The sequence below is a fragment of the Armigeres subalbatus genome, chromosome 3 (genome assembly GCF_024139115.2).
Source record: "Armigeres subalbatus isolate Guangzhou_Male chromosome 3, GZ_Asu_2, whole genome shotgun sequence".
In the NCBI taxonomy this organism is placed as follows: Eukaryota; Metazoa; Arthropoda; class Insecta; order Diptera; family Culicidae; genus Armigeres; species Armigeres subalbatus.
Window position 1 is genome coordinate 240893968 of NC_085141.1, and position 13720 is coordinate 240907687.

Sequence of the window (13720 nt, forward strand, 5' to 3'; positions counted from 1 at the left end):
AATTAAAAAGTTGATATTATGAACTTCTGAAATATAGGTACCACCCTAATTTCACTACATGAAAAAAAAATCGTCAAAAGATATGAAATTTTTGATGTAGGACTTACGTCTTTCTTTACTATACTGGGTGTCATTTAGATTTTTGGGAATCGAGAGCGTTACGCTGAAAGGGAAGATTTCGAACGTTAGTAGCGCCTTCATCTTTCGATGGATTTGGAAGATTTATACATCAATCGACTCGGACACTCTCCAGCAATTTGTAAATTTCATTGAAACTTAAGATTATCAACGATAAGCTATTGAAATATTCAATTCTTGTCAAAGCCATTGAAAAATTCAAATATAACCAATTCCATGCATTCCTAACACGGACATCAAAATGCAGTATGCCACGGATCTTCGCGTCCACCGCAATATTTTCTTTGTGTATAAAAGAAGCTGTGCCTGCCGTGTATGAGTCATTCCAGTTTGTGTCTGCATCGACTGACGTGCTTTCGGCTCACACATTATTTTTCTCGTTCGTTCGCTGTGTTTGCCTACACAGCATGCAGTTGCCAGCGGGAGAGCAATCGGTGGGTCTGTGAAAATGCATGAAAGAAGAGGAAACATTTTTTGCCACTGCTTGATGAAGGTCGGTTGCGATCAATACGATCGCCCTTCGCATCGCTCGGAGCTCACGGCTAGAAGCCAATAATAGCTGAGGCTGCGAAGGCAGCCGTGGTAAAAAGACATTACCCATTACTTTTTTTTTCCAAAGACACTATATATCTAAAACTAATAGTTTTGGCGCAAACATTTTTGTCTTGCTAGATTCGACTCTGGGACCATTGTGCAATGGTACGCTTTACCCAGCATTTGCTATGCCAAAGTAGAATTTCAAAAAATCGCTCGCCTTCCTGGTTGCAGAATTGAGGTCAAGTCAAGGTAAATGTCGAAAGTCTGCTTCATTTCCTTCCGATCGAGTCTTCCTGCGCGAAAAGAATTTTGATTCGTTTCTTATATTTCTTCGACATTTTGACAGCTGAAGATCAAATCCCGGAGCAAATCTTAAAATCTGAAAGAGGCATGATATTACGCACACACATCCTCCAAATTAGTTTGTGTGTGAGGTGATGATAATATTCATTAGATAAATAATTAACCTTGCAAGTTTATTATAGGTTTTACGAACGCAGGTGAAGGATTGCCAATTTTAAGACGATAAATCTCGATCCAACCTAGTTTTTTTCGAGTGAAAATGGAAGCTGACTCAAGTATTGACAGAAATCAATGAAAGCTCTTATGAGGAGATTATTGCACTAGAACAATGGAGGAGTACAAACTAGTGGATTGGAGGACAATATGTACGGAAACTGGAACCTGGATATCTAAAAAAACACAAGAAGATGAGTAGAAAATCTTGAATGTTGGACGAGAGAATTAGATGGTTTACAAATTAGAAATCTTTATCGAAATAATTTAAATGGCTAACATTGAAGGCTATCGATGTATAGCTGCATACTTAACGCTGGCAAGTATTTATGCTGTTGAGATAAAATGTCTGTTTAAAAATCAACCTGGAAAACATTTAACATTGTTGGCATCGACGGCTTGCATTCTTATGAAAGGGAAAGTATTTAATCACCACATGGCAGCACACGACAACATATTGCTCCCCGATAACCACTATATTTTAAAAGGTTGTCTTGATTGACTTATGACAATTTGGCCGTCTTATCGAAATGAGTCATTTCCTACCCAAAAGTATACGACTTATGCATCTGCATTCACCGGACCTTTAAGCCTTCGAGTTCCGCGACTGTCACGTTCGGCAACAGCGCCTGCGGTCAAGTCCCGCAAGGTTGCATGCAGATATGCGTGTTGAATTTATCCAAAGCCATTATCTGAAGCAGGTTGCAACATATGAGTCAGCAGCGGGGACCGATCAACCCCGGCGCGAGGGGTGAACAATGTTTATGCTCTCGGCGCGGTACGATTGTAAAACTATCACGTTCCGATACCCGCCCCAAACAGAAAACATAGGCCCGAGAAAGGAAATTCTCCCAGCTGATACCGCACTCGGAGGCACGCACGACGAACGCGCTCTTTCCACTTTCATATACTGGCCGTGTGAGAAACAACCAAACAACATGTTCAGGCTGCAGCCCGCCGCCACCACGCGCCCCATGAGAGCCACCTCGCTCTGGATGACTGACTAATAGTGACTATGGCTGCATTAGGTGTTGTTTATAGTTTGCACCGCTATAAAGAAGACAAAACAGGCGGACCACCATCCAGCAGCTATAGATAGGCAACTCACACCGAGCCACGGATTCATAAACTGGTTGATCATGAACTTGACTTTGTTATCATATTTGGTGTGCATTTCCACTACTACTGCCGGGATGTTCGAGCTGGGTCGTTGCTGCATGCGACTGTGGCGCGGTACAAGTGGCTACGTTACTCGGTGCAATACTCAAACGACCAGTTCGGGGAAGTTGATATTGGTTTGGTTCCACTCCGACCAATCCAGTGGGGCAATTTCGTGCAGTTCAGCGGAATTCGCTTTTACGACCCTGCGATAACGGTGCATTGATTGTATTGTAATCCACAGGTAAATTGAAATAATTTTGTTTTAACTTCATAATCTATTCCAACTATTCAAAGCGCACAATATTGGTTGGATGATAATTTGTGTTTAATGTGTTCCGAATTATTCTAATTCGCTTTCCGCAAGTAAAACCGCCAAATAACGCATAATCAATTCGATTTATTTATTGATTATTTTTTAATATTCCTATAATATAGGGAAATATTTTGAATAATTGAGTATTCCTGAAAATGTGGCGTCATAAGAATTTTCGGAGGTTCCTGTAAACTAAAGATCCCAAAAACATGTTGAAGAATTTTGAGTGTTTGTTGATCCATGAAGATTATTTCAGTCGTTTCTATTGAAGAAGTTATCATGCGAGAAATAACTGCACATTAATAATACACGAAACAAAACACAATCGAGAAGATGCAGGTCCGTCTGCGTAGGGTACTCCGGTTTCGCCAACATTTCCATCAAGTACACCCAAGTTTTTTTTACGCGGTTGGAGTTCATTAATTTCTCGGTTAACCTGAACTTTCACAGCTTTTTAAATACCCCCTGAATTTTCTTTGATTTTTTGTGAATTTTTTCGTGGGGTTACCTCATTGTTTCATTGAGTCGTGCTAATCAAATATTGTCGTTGATTAATAAAATTTAGAGACAGCACAAAGAAATCCACTGAAGCATACCAAAAGCTTGAACTTTTAGGAATGTCTGGAGAAATTACTTCTTTTATAACAAACTATGGCTTTGGTAAATCAAGTCGAACAAATTGAGATTTTTCTACACCTTTCTCAGATATGAAGACGTTAGACGTTAGGAATTTGATATGCCCCGAAACTGTTTCAAAAAGTAATGGACTCAATTGCAAATACAATTTCGCAATTTGTACGTATAGAGTATGTAAGAACCTCTGCCTCTGACTCATACTATCTCTAAAGTTGCTCTTCTTATTCATCGACGCGAAGATGTCCTACTCGACGAGTCAGACAGTTCCCAGCATTGCCGCTGTCCAAACCCATCAACCCTTTATCTGACTGTAATAGGGATAATAAAAACTGGCACACAGGTAACGAAATAAAATTGTACAACTTTCTTCCGCTCCGCCGACGGCAGCATGTTGTAAATGTTGTAAGTATAAAACCCAAGAAGACCAGCCAGCCGAGCCCAACCTTAGTAAACCCATACGGTGTGGATGAAAATAAAAGTGAAATGCTCTCCCCAGAAGACGGACGGCTTCACAGTGAAATATCATGCGGACAAAAAATTTAGCGGCTTTTATCAATACTTTGTAACGTTAAAATATCTATCCCCATAAATGTGTTAAACAACATTTTATAAAAATAATATTGTTTTCTACCTATACTATTTGGAAAGTTTGTTTCATAGCCTGAAGTATGAATAACCTGTACAAAAAAAAATCCCTGCAGACATTTGTAGTAACCAACTTTATTTGTAGGGTAGGGATAACTTCATTAATATCAAGAGTAATAAAAGTTTCAAAATAATATTAATAAAATGTCTAACAAATGATTCGGTCTTTACTTTAATATTGTATCGGGTTGAGAAAACAATGCCCCCTATTGATTAGTGAAGAATTCTTGTCCACCCCCTTGTATGAAAATCTCCCATTATGCGACTACGGATACGCAACGCATACGTAAAACGTGGTCCACGCGGAGAAATCTCGTTCACCACTCAACCCACTCTCGTACTATCATCCTTTCTTGCTGGCAGAAGCGCTCGATGCACGTTCGTTTTCAGCCAAGGGCTGACTGACGGACGGACGGTCCTCTGGTCGACGACGACGGATCGCAAAATCATTGCACTGCAGACTCTGCACCATGCGTCCCGTTCTTCGACCATATTCCCTGGATGTAATTATTTTATTTGAGGGCGGCAAAAGCCGAACACGATGGGCATAGGTACCCGTCCTTTTTCATGTTTTCTTTTGCGCGTACAGTCAGTGTCCCTCCGCTCTTTGTTGTTTCATGCGTTTTCTTATCTATCCATTCCTGAACCGATGCTATTACAAAGTTGGTTTGGTTTTATTGAGCTTGGATGGTTTGAATGTTGCAATGTAGTGATTTATTTAGTGTATTATTCACTTTGTAATTTGAATTATATTTTTTTTTCTAGCACATGAATTACGCTCGCTTAGCGTGCCTTTAAAATGAAAATGTAGCTTTTACTATTGTGAGAACCTATTTCGACTACAAGCCTCATCAGGATGAAGGTATGATAAGGAGTATTTCGATGTCAAAGTTGTCGTTTAACATTATATCAAGCTATGGATCTCGTAATCTAAACAGTAGAAGCATAAGTACTAGAACGCTAGTGGCGCTCTAGTCATGACATAATTGCAATTAAATTATTTTGCCAAATTATGCTTCAACAAGCTGCAGTAGCGCGTGTTTTGTTTCATCACCAACATCGACACTTGTAGTACCGGTACTCTGGCTGCCAGGTCGAAGTAACCTACGGGGATGGACAAAATAATTAGGATAGGCAAATTTTGGGTAAAATTAGATGTGTTGTAACTATCTTAGTTATCATCCGATTTTGACAATTCAGGCATGCCTGAACTAGAAAATTAATGCAGTTTGACGGTATGTCCATGGAACCGACTATGGCCACCGGATTCCGGAGATATTCCGGGTTTTTCGGAGGTAGGTTCAAAACCGTAAATTGGAGGTGGATATTAGGAGAAGTTGTAGTTAAAAATTGAATAATATTAGTAACCACAAATGAAATAGGGCTCTTGCTGATTGGAACCATATATTTAGATTTGGAATCGGACCAGAATCAAAGGAGATATGGCCATTTCATTAAAATCGATTCCGATCGATACTTATCAAAGGGGTCAGGCCACAACTTCATTTGAATCTCGCTTTTTGATAGATCGTCCACAATGATTTTATTCTAGAAGGCCTCTAATGTGTCCAGAATGAAAAACCAATTGAATAAACGAATCCTGGAGTCGCTGGGATGTCCCCGGGGAACCTGTGAATGGGGACATTTTAGTTTTAGCACCAAAATCAGTCGTTCGACGGCTCTTTTTTCGTGGTTTTCGATCAGGAAGCGAAATATTACTATAAAATGGTCCATTGACGGCTCTGACCGCTTCCAGGATCTACGGATTGGCCCCGGGGAACCTGTGGAATGGGACATTTTAGTTTTACCAAAAAAAAACCAGTCGTTCGACGGCTCTTTTTTCATGGTTTTCGATCAGGAAGCGAAGTATGAATATAAAATGGTCCATTGATGGCTCTGACCGCTTTCAAGACCTACGGATTGACCCCGGGGAACCTGTGGAAGGGGACATTTTAGTTTTACCACCAAAACCAGTCATTCGACGGCTCTTTTTTTATGGTTTTCGATCAGGAAGCAAAGTATGTATATAAAATGGTCCATTGTCGGCTCTGACCTCTTCCAGGACCTACGGATTGGACCCCGGGGAACCTGTTGAAGGGGACATTTTAGTTTTAGCATCAAACCCAGTCATTCGAAGGCTCTTTTTTCATGGATTTCGACCAGGAAGCGAAATATGAATTAAAAATTACCATTGACGGCTCTGACCGCTTCCAGGACCTACTGATTGCCCCCGAGGATTCTGTGAATGGGGACATTTTAGTTTTAGCACTAAAACCAGTCATTCGATTTTCGATCAGGAAGCGTAGTATGAATATAAAATGGTCCATTGACGGCTCTGACCGCTTCCAAGACCCACGGATTGCTCCTGGAGAATCTGTGTAAAGGGACATTTTATTTTAAGCATCATAACCAGTCATTCGACGGCTCTTTTCTAGTGGTTTCGATTAGGAATCGAGAAATGAATATAAAAGGGACCATTGAGGGCTCTGACCGCTTTCTGGACCTACAGATGGCCCAGGAAACCTGTGGAAGGGGACATTTTAATTTTAGCACCAAAACTAGTCATACAACGGCTCTGTTTTCGTGGCTTTGGATCAGGAAGCGAAGTATGAAGTAGGCAGGTTCCCCGTGAGCTATCAGTAGGTCCAGAAAACGGTCAGAGCCGTCAATGGTCCATTTCTTGTTCATACTTACCATTCTGATTGAAATCCATTAAAAAAGAGCCGTCCAATAATTGGTTTTTGTGCTTAAACTAAAATGTCCCCTTCCACAGTTCCCCGGGGGCAACCGTAAGTCCTGGAAGCGGTCAGATCCATTAATGGTCCAATTTATACTCATACTTCGCTTTCTGACCAAAAATCACGAAAAAAAAGCCGTCGTTGGTTTTCCGGGGGGAATCTGTAGGTCCTGAGAGCGGTCAGAGTCATCAATGGACCATTTTATATTCATACTTCGCTTCCTGATCGAAAACCATGAAAAAAGAGCCGTCGAACGACCGGTTTTGGTGCTAAAACTAAAATGTCCCCTTCCACAGGTTCCCCGGGAGCAATCCTTGGTTCCTGGAAGCGGTCAGAACCGTCAATGATCCATTTTATTTTCGTACTTCGCTTACTGATCGATAACCACGAATGAAGAGCTGTCGAATGGCTGGTTTTGGTGCTAAAACTAAAATGTCCCCTTCCACTGGTTCCTCGGGGCCAATCCGCAGATCCTGGAATCGGTCAGAGCCGTCAATGGACCATTTTATATTCATACTTCGCTTCCTGATCGAAAACCATGAAAAAGAACCGACGAACGACTGGTTTTGGTGGTAAAACTAAAATGTCCCCTTCAACAGGTTCCCCGGGGACATCCCAGCGACTCCAGGATTCGTTTATTCAATTGGTTTTTCATTCTGGACACATTAAAGGCCTTCTAGAATAAAATCATAGTGGACGATCTATCAAAAAGCGAGATTCAAATGGAGTTGTGGCCTGACCCCTTTGATAAGTATCGATCAGAACCGATTTTAAAGAAATGGCCATATCTCCTTTGATTCTGGTCCGATTTCAAATCTAAATATATGGTTCCCATCAGCAAGAGCCCTACTTCATTTGTGGTTACTAATATTATTCAATTTTCAACCACAACTTCTGCTAATATCCACCTCCAATTTACGGTTTTGAACCTACATCCGGAAAACCCGGAATATCTCCGGAATCCGGTGGCCATAGTCGGTTCCATGGACATACCGTCAAACTGCATTAATTTTCTAGTTCAGGCATGCCTGAATTGTCAAAATCGGATGATAACTAAGATAGTTACAACACATCTAATTTTACCCAAAATTTGCCTATCCTAATTATTTTGTCCATCCCCTGTACATGTTAGTCACGCGAACAGTAACGACATTGGCAATCTTATACTTTTGAATCAACTATCTAAACAGACTATAAGCATCATAATTGAATCGTTTGTTTGAGAAAATGCATATATCCATTTTACACAATTTCGAGAAAACAACAAAAACTGTTTTTAAACAAATTGGCGCCAAATTTTTTCGGTTTTTTCGTTACAGATCAAAAGTTTTCTGCAAAACTCAACACCCTGAGGCACTTCCAGTGCGCAAAAGCAAACAGTGGGACCGCATTCCCCGTCGAATGCAACTTGTTGCGAGTAAATCGGATAGGTAATACTAAGTTTTAAAAAGGGTGTCTTCAAAATTTGTGCACATGCAGAAACGCATACAGACATCACCTCAGTCCGTCGAGCTAAGTTGATTGGTATATAACACTATGGGTCTCCAGTCCTTCTATCAAAAATTCTTGTTTGGAGCAATCATATAGCCTTTCGGCACAACTTTGTTGTTCGAGAAAGGCAAAAATTTCAAATTTTAGGATTACAGTAATATCCCGATTTTATCACCCCCCTGGTGAATTTTGGGGTGATAAAACAGGGTATGTGACAAAATTGGAAAAAAAATATTTTCATTTTTTTTAATTCATTCCACAAATATGAATCATTTTATGCCTTGGAAAGGCCAAATGCGTGAACGGTACCCGTTATTTCTTGTTGAAATTGCTTACTGAATATTTCCCAGGTACTCACAAGTTTTTCGTAATAAACTACAGGCGGTGAAAGTTATTTCATGAAAATCAATGCTGTTTTTGGTATTATTTACGAAAATAAAAAGAATGACAAAAATTTTTGGGGTGACAAAATCGGGTCGAAAACGTGACAAAATCGGGTCGAAAACGTGATAAGGGGCCATCCAGAAACCACGTGGTCATATTTTTGAAGATTTTCAACCCCCCTCCCCCCATGTGGCTTATTGTGGTCATTTGGCAGACACCCCCTCCCCCCCTATGACCACGTGGTTTTTTTCAAGTACAAAAATTAGAAAAAAAACCTTATGTAACTAAAACATATGGTTAACCCGATCAATTTTGAAGATGGACAATTTCAATTGATTCAAAGTTAAACTAAACCCAGCATGGAAATTATAAATTTTCATGAAGTCGAAAATTTTGATTATGTTATCATGTTGTAATGTGTATCAGGTATTAGGATATCTAGAACTCGCACACCTTCAATGCTTCAGGAGGATACAAAAAAATGTGGGCTCGCGAATATCTTTTAAAAATTTCGAGAAAAATTATAATGGTTTAGAAATTTTCCAAAATATCCCTATACTTTTAATTTTTTCTAAATTTTTTTATTAGTGTTTTTTAATAACTATAAAGTTCATCACTGAATATCCCTATAGATTCCTTAGAGTATTTGGGGCCTTCCATAGCTCTGGAGCTACTGGAAATTCTTAAGATATTAACCTCAGCGAAGCATCTGAACTGAACTTATACAATGAAAGGTTTATCAGAGAATCACAAAGTTAATATGTAATATTAGAGATGCAAATTAAACCTCCTACTGTTGTTTCTTTTGAGTAGCATTCCTGTAGAAATTTCAGTATTGTTTTCAGAATCATCAATATTAGAAATAAATAATTATAAATTATTTTTTTTATTGTTCATTGCTAATATTGATTTATTCATGAAAATTTTGTATTTTTCCGTTGAACATTTTGATTTCTTTATGGAAAATTCTTGTTTCATAATTGCAATTTTTGCTTTTACAAGTGCCAATTTATTATTGTTGTGTGTAATATTGTTCTTTATTGTCAATTTCCTATTTTATTATGGAAAATTTCTATTTCTTCTCTACTAGAGAGATTTTAAATCCAGAGCTGGCTCATCTCTCAAAATTTCTAATTCTTCATTGAAATTTTATTTTGATATCGACTCGTGGAAGCAAATGATGCCATACTAAAAATATTTTCTCGGTCACTCTGATGGTTCTTTGGAATAATTTTCCAAGGAACTTCTATTCCACATCTCGAATATGCTTCAGTCAATGGTCCTTTCATAAGCGACTCATAGAGAAATGGATGTATTATAGACCAATTATTATTTTGGAGTTCGGATCATTCGATTTATCCAATTAATCAACTTATGAATGATGTATGATATAATATCCCAGTAGGTCCATTGAGTTAATATGACTTCAATTATTATTTATACAAGCTACTACAGACTTTTTAGTTTATTCAAAACGTCCTGAAACTACTTGATCATTCAAGTCCGTGAACCCAGTGCTTCTAAGGCCCTACAAAAACAGTTTGCGAACATACCTCATAGTCATTGCGCAACTTGCTGTTGACTCAAGATAATTTTGGGTGCCTTGTCTCTTGGATCTCATGTTAATGGAAATTAGGGTCATATGCTTATTTCATCGGATTGGGTATATACCGATGATGAGAACATTGCAAATGTCTTGATTGATCTGGTAGATTCGTGGGTTGAACTTGAGAGCATTTTGAAGTACCTTGAGCATCTCGTGTTCCTGAATATTAATCACTGGCTTAACCTTCAGGATGACCCATCTTATCTGACCACCCATCTGTTTAGAATGATTCAAACATTTAAACTTTATTTACACGTTCTTAGAATCGAAATCTTCCCAAGGTTTTGGATATCTGAGTTTTCATGGTCAGTCAAATTTGAGCTCCCATATTTTTTCTGTAAAGCCAATATCTAGATGAACAATTTTACTGAAGAAAATGGTGGCCTAGCTTTTTTTTGTGATTTTATAGACAATCTAAAACGCTGGGCATATATGACCCTTCATTCCTGAAAGGGTTGAGATTTGTTTTAGAATTCAATTTCAATCGTTATTATAACACTATTTTTTAGCCTAGATTATTTTAGGAATTGGAGAGTTTTTTTCTGGAACACTGCAACTTTTTTCCATATCGCAGGAATCTCCTTAGTTCTAAGACCTTTTTATGAATTTAAAAGCATTTTATTTAGAATTTCATGTTGATTTTTTAAATGCAAGCTTCTCTATGTCATAACCTTTTTCATGCGCACTACATACTTGCATTTAGAACATTTAGGTGCATTATTAATTTTTTCGATCAATTATGATAATTATTCAATATCATAAAAACTAGGCTTCTTAAGCCTAAATTATTGTCTACATTTATTGCTTGGATTAATTTTAAATTCCAAGATCTTCTTAATTTTCAAGAATAATTATTCTGGAGTTGCAAGGGAAACCCTTCGGAATATTGATAAGAAATTTTTCGGAGTCTCCCCGGAAAATCTTTAGAATTTCAACGACATTTTTTCCGAAATTCTGTAAAAGATTTCCGAAAAATGGTCGGTAGAAATCTTTAAGAACTAGACGAATCCGTAGAAGGATCCGAAATGGATATTTACGATGAAAATTCCAATAAACATCAAATTCCCAAGAATTTCAAGTATAAAAAATCCAGCTTACTTTTTTACAAAATCTCTAAAGATTTTTTCCAAAATCCTGGGCAACTTTAATGAAGCTTCAAAGGAAATTCTCCTAAATTTCCAATGGAATTTTTTTTTCGTTTCCCGAAAGAAATTCTTAGAAATTTTCAGCAGTTTTTTTTTTAATTTCCAAAAGAAATTATTCGGAATATGCCAAAATATTTCCGATGGCAATTCCTAAGATTTTCCAGTAGAAAATCGAAAAAAGTTCATCTGAATCACAAATAATGAATTTCCCGAGGAAATTCCGATGTTTTTACAAGTGGAAATAACGAAAAAATTGTACTTTTGTAATACTTGTGAAGGTTGTACTTTTGAAGCATTTCCAGTAGGAATTCCTTAAAAAATTAAATCAAAATTCTTTATATTATTCTTTAAACTTTCTAAATCATGTGCATCTTTGCATGGTAAAGATTTAAAGCAATGTTTAGCTGAACCTACAAAGAAATCAAAATGACATCCCGAAGAAGAATGAATTCCCGATGAAATTTTGAAATGATTTCTGGTTCAAATTAAAAAAACATGAACCTTGAGAATTCTAAAGATTTATTGTTTGAAAATCCAAAGAATTTTTTGAAGGTAATCCATAGACACTTCCGTGGAAATTCTAAATAATGCCTCGAATAAAAAAATACTTGGAAAATTTAAAAAAATGTGATAGAACTCACAAAGAGCGTAAAAATGTATACCGAAAAATTTTCATTTCAAAATTCCATAATTGAAAAAAAAAATCAACGGAAATATCAAAGTGTTTTATTTGACAATGGCTCCATATTCCAACTGGAAGTTGGTCTGCTTTTCAACTTGGTATATTCTATTAGCATTTCCTCAGTTATAAATTGAAAGCTTTTATATGCCAGCCATTGCACGATTATATATCTTGTGTAGCAAGTACGATGGATACACTATACCTAGGGTGTCGAGAATGTTTCCCACCCGAAAACATCCTAGACAGGAACGAGAATCGAACTCGCCATCTCCGGATTGGCAATCCTACGCCTTTGCTCGCAAGGCTAACTGGAGACTGAACATTTTGAAGTGCACTCTTCAAAATGTTCGAAAAACTTCTTTTGTAAATGAAGAAGAATTTCTGGTGAAGATTCGGAAGAACTTGTCGAAGAAATTCATTAGAATGTTTTTCCACCGAAATACATATAATTATTTCCCACAGGACAGTTTTTAATTTTCAGACAGAATTCACATGGATATTTTTTCGGAGTTTTAAGGAAAATTTCTCGGAATTAACACTGGAGATGTTTTGTTTTTTTGTTTCATTACTAATTTGTAGCAAAATTTCCAAACAAAAATTTTCAGAGAGAATTGTTCAAAAAAAATTCTGAATGCCAGCATTTTATCAGGATTGTATGAAGTAATGTCAAAGTTTTTACAGGAAATTTCTTTACTTGATTTTTCCTAAATATCCACAAAAAATTCTTTTGAATTTTTCTTCTTAAGATTTTTTCTTGGATTATTGTAAAAACATAACATTTTTCAAAATTGTAGCTGCAGTCCGCTGATGAAAAAGTGTCGTCGGCGTGATGCCAAAAACCATTTGCGGCGGAATTTTTTTTTTATATTTTTCCATTTTTCCTGTCCAAATTTTTTGTGTGGAAATTGAGACTGAATCGCAACCTGTTTTTTCGTTTATTTATGTATGGATATATGATCTTAAGCTAAGATGGTCAAATAATGCAGATATGCATCGGCGTTGCGACCGACGCTGCGTTATCGATTTTTCTCGATGCACCAACGTCTTTTTAACGCTGAGTTGAAAAGACGTTACGTGGGCATCGGCCCTTAGATGCGCTTTGCGTTTAATATTTAATCATTAAATTTTAATGATTTGTATTTTTTACACCGCTATTGTTATTCACCAAAAGTTTTTCGTATGAAAAAAACCACGTGGTTCGAGAGCAACACCCCCCTCCCCCCATGTGGCTTATCGTGGTCATTTGCCAAACCCCCCCTCCCCCCATATATGACCACGTGGTTTCTGGACGGCCACTAAAATCGGGGGTAGACAAAATCGGTGAGTGACAAAATCGGGTCAACACTGTATTTATTGCGAACAATATCAAATGAGTAAGTTGGTGGGTGGATTGGTCGCTAGTCGTTGTTTAAAACAAATGTTTATTTTTTTTTGGTTTCATGAACCATTATTTTTGCATTCTCACTCAGTCAGACACAACCAAGGGCCTCATACGCCTGTCACAGGCGAACAAAGCTCGTGTACTCTGCATCGAAGCTTAGAACCGGTGTTTGGGCGCAATCGTTAATGTGAACATTTTTATATTCGGTTAGTTACTGCAAATAAATTCTTTTTCTAGTCCCTATAATCAAGCAGGTATCTCAAGCATACCACATCGTTATATTGCTGCATGATTGAGTGTTTAATTTTGATAAAATATCGAAAACAAAAGTGTGCATAAAAATTGCC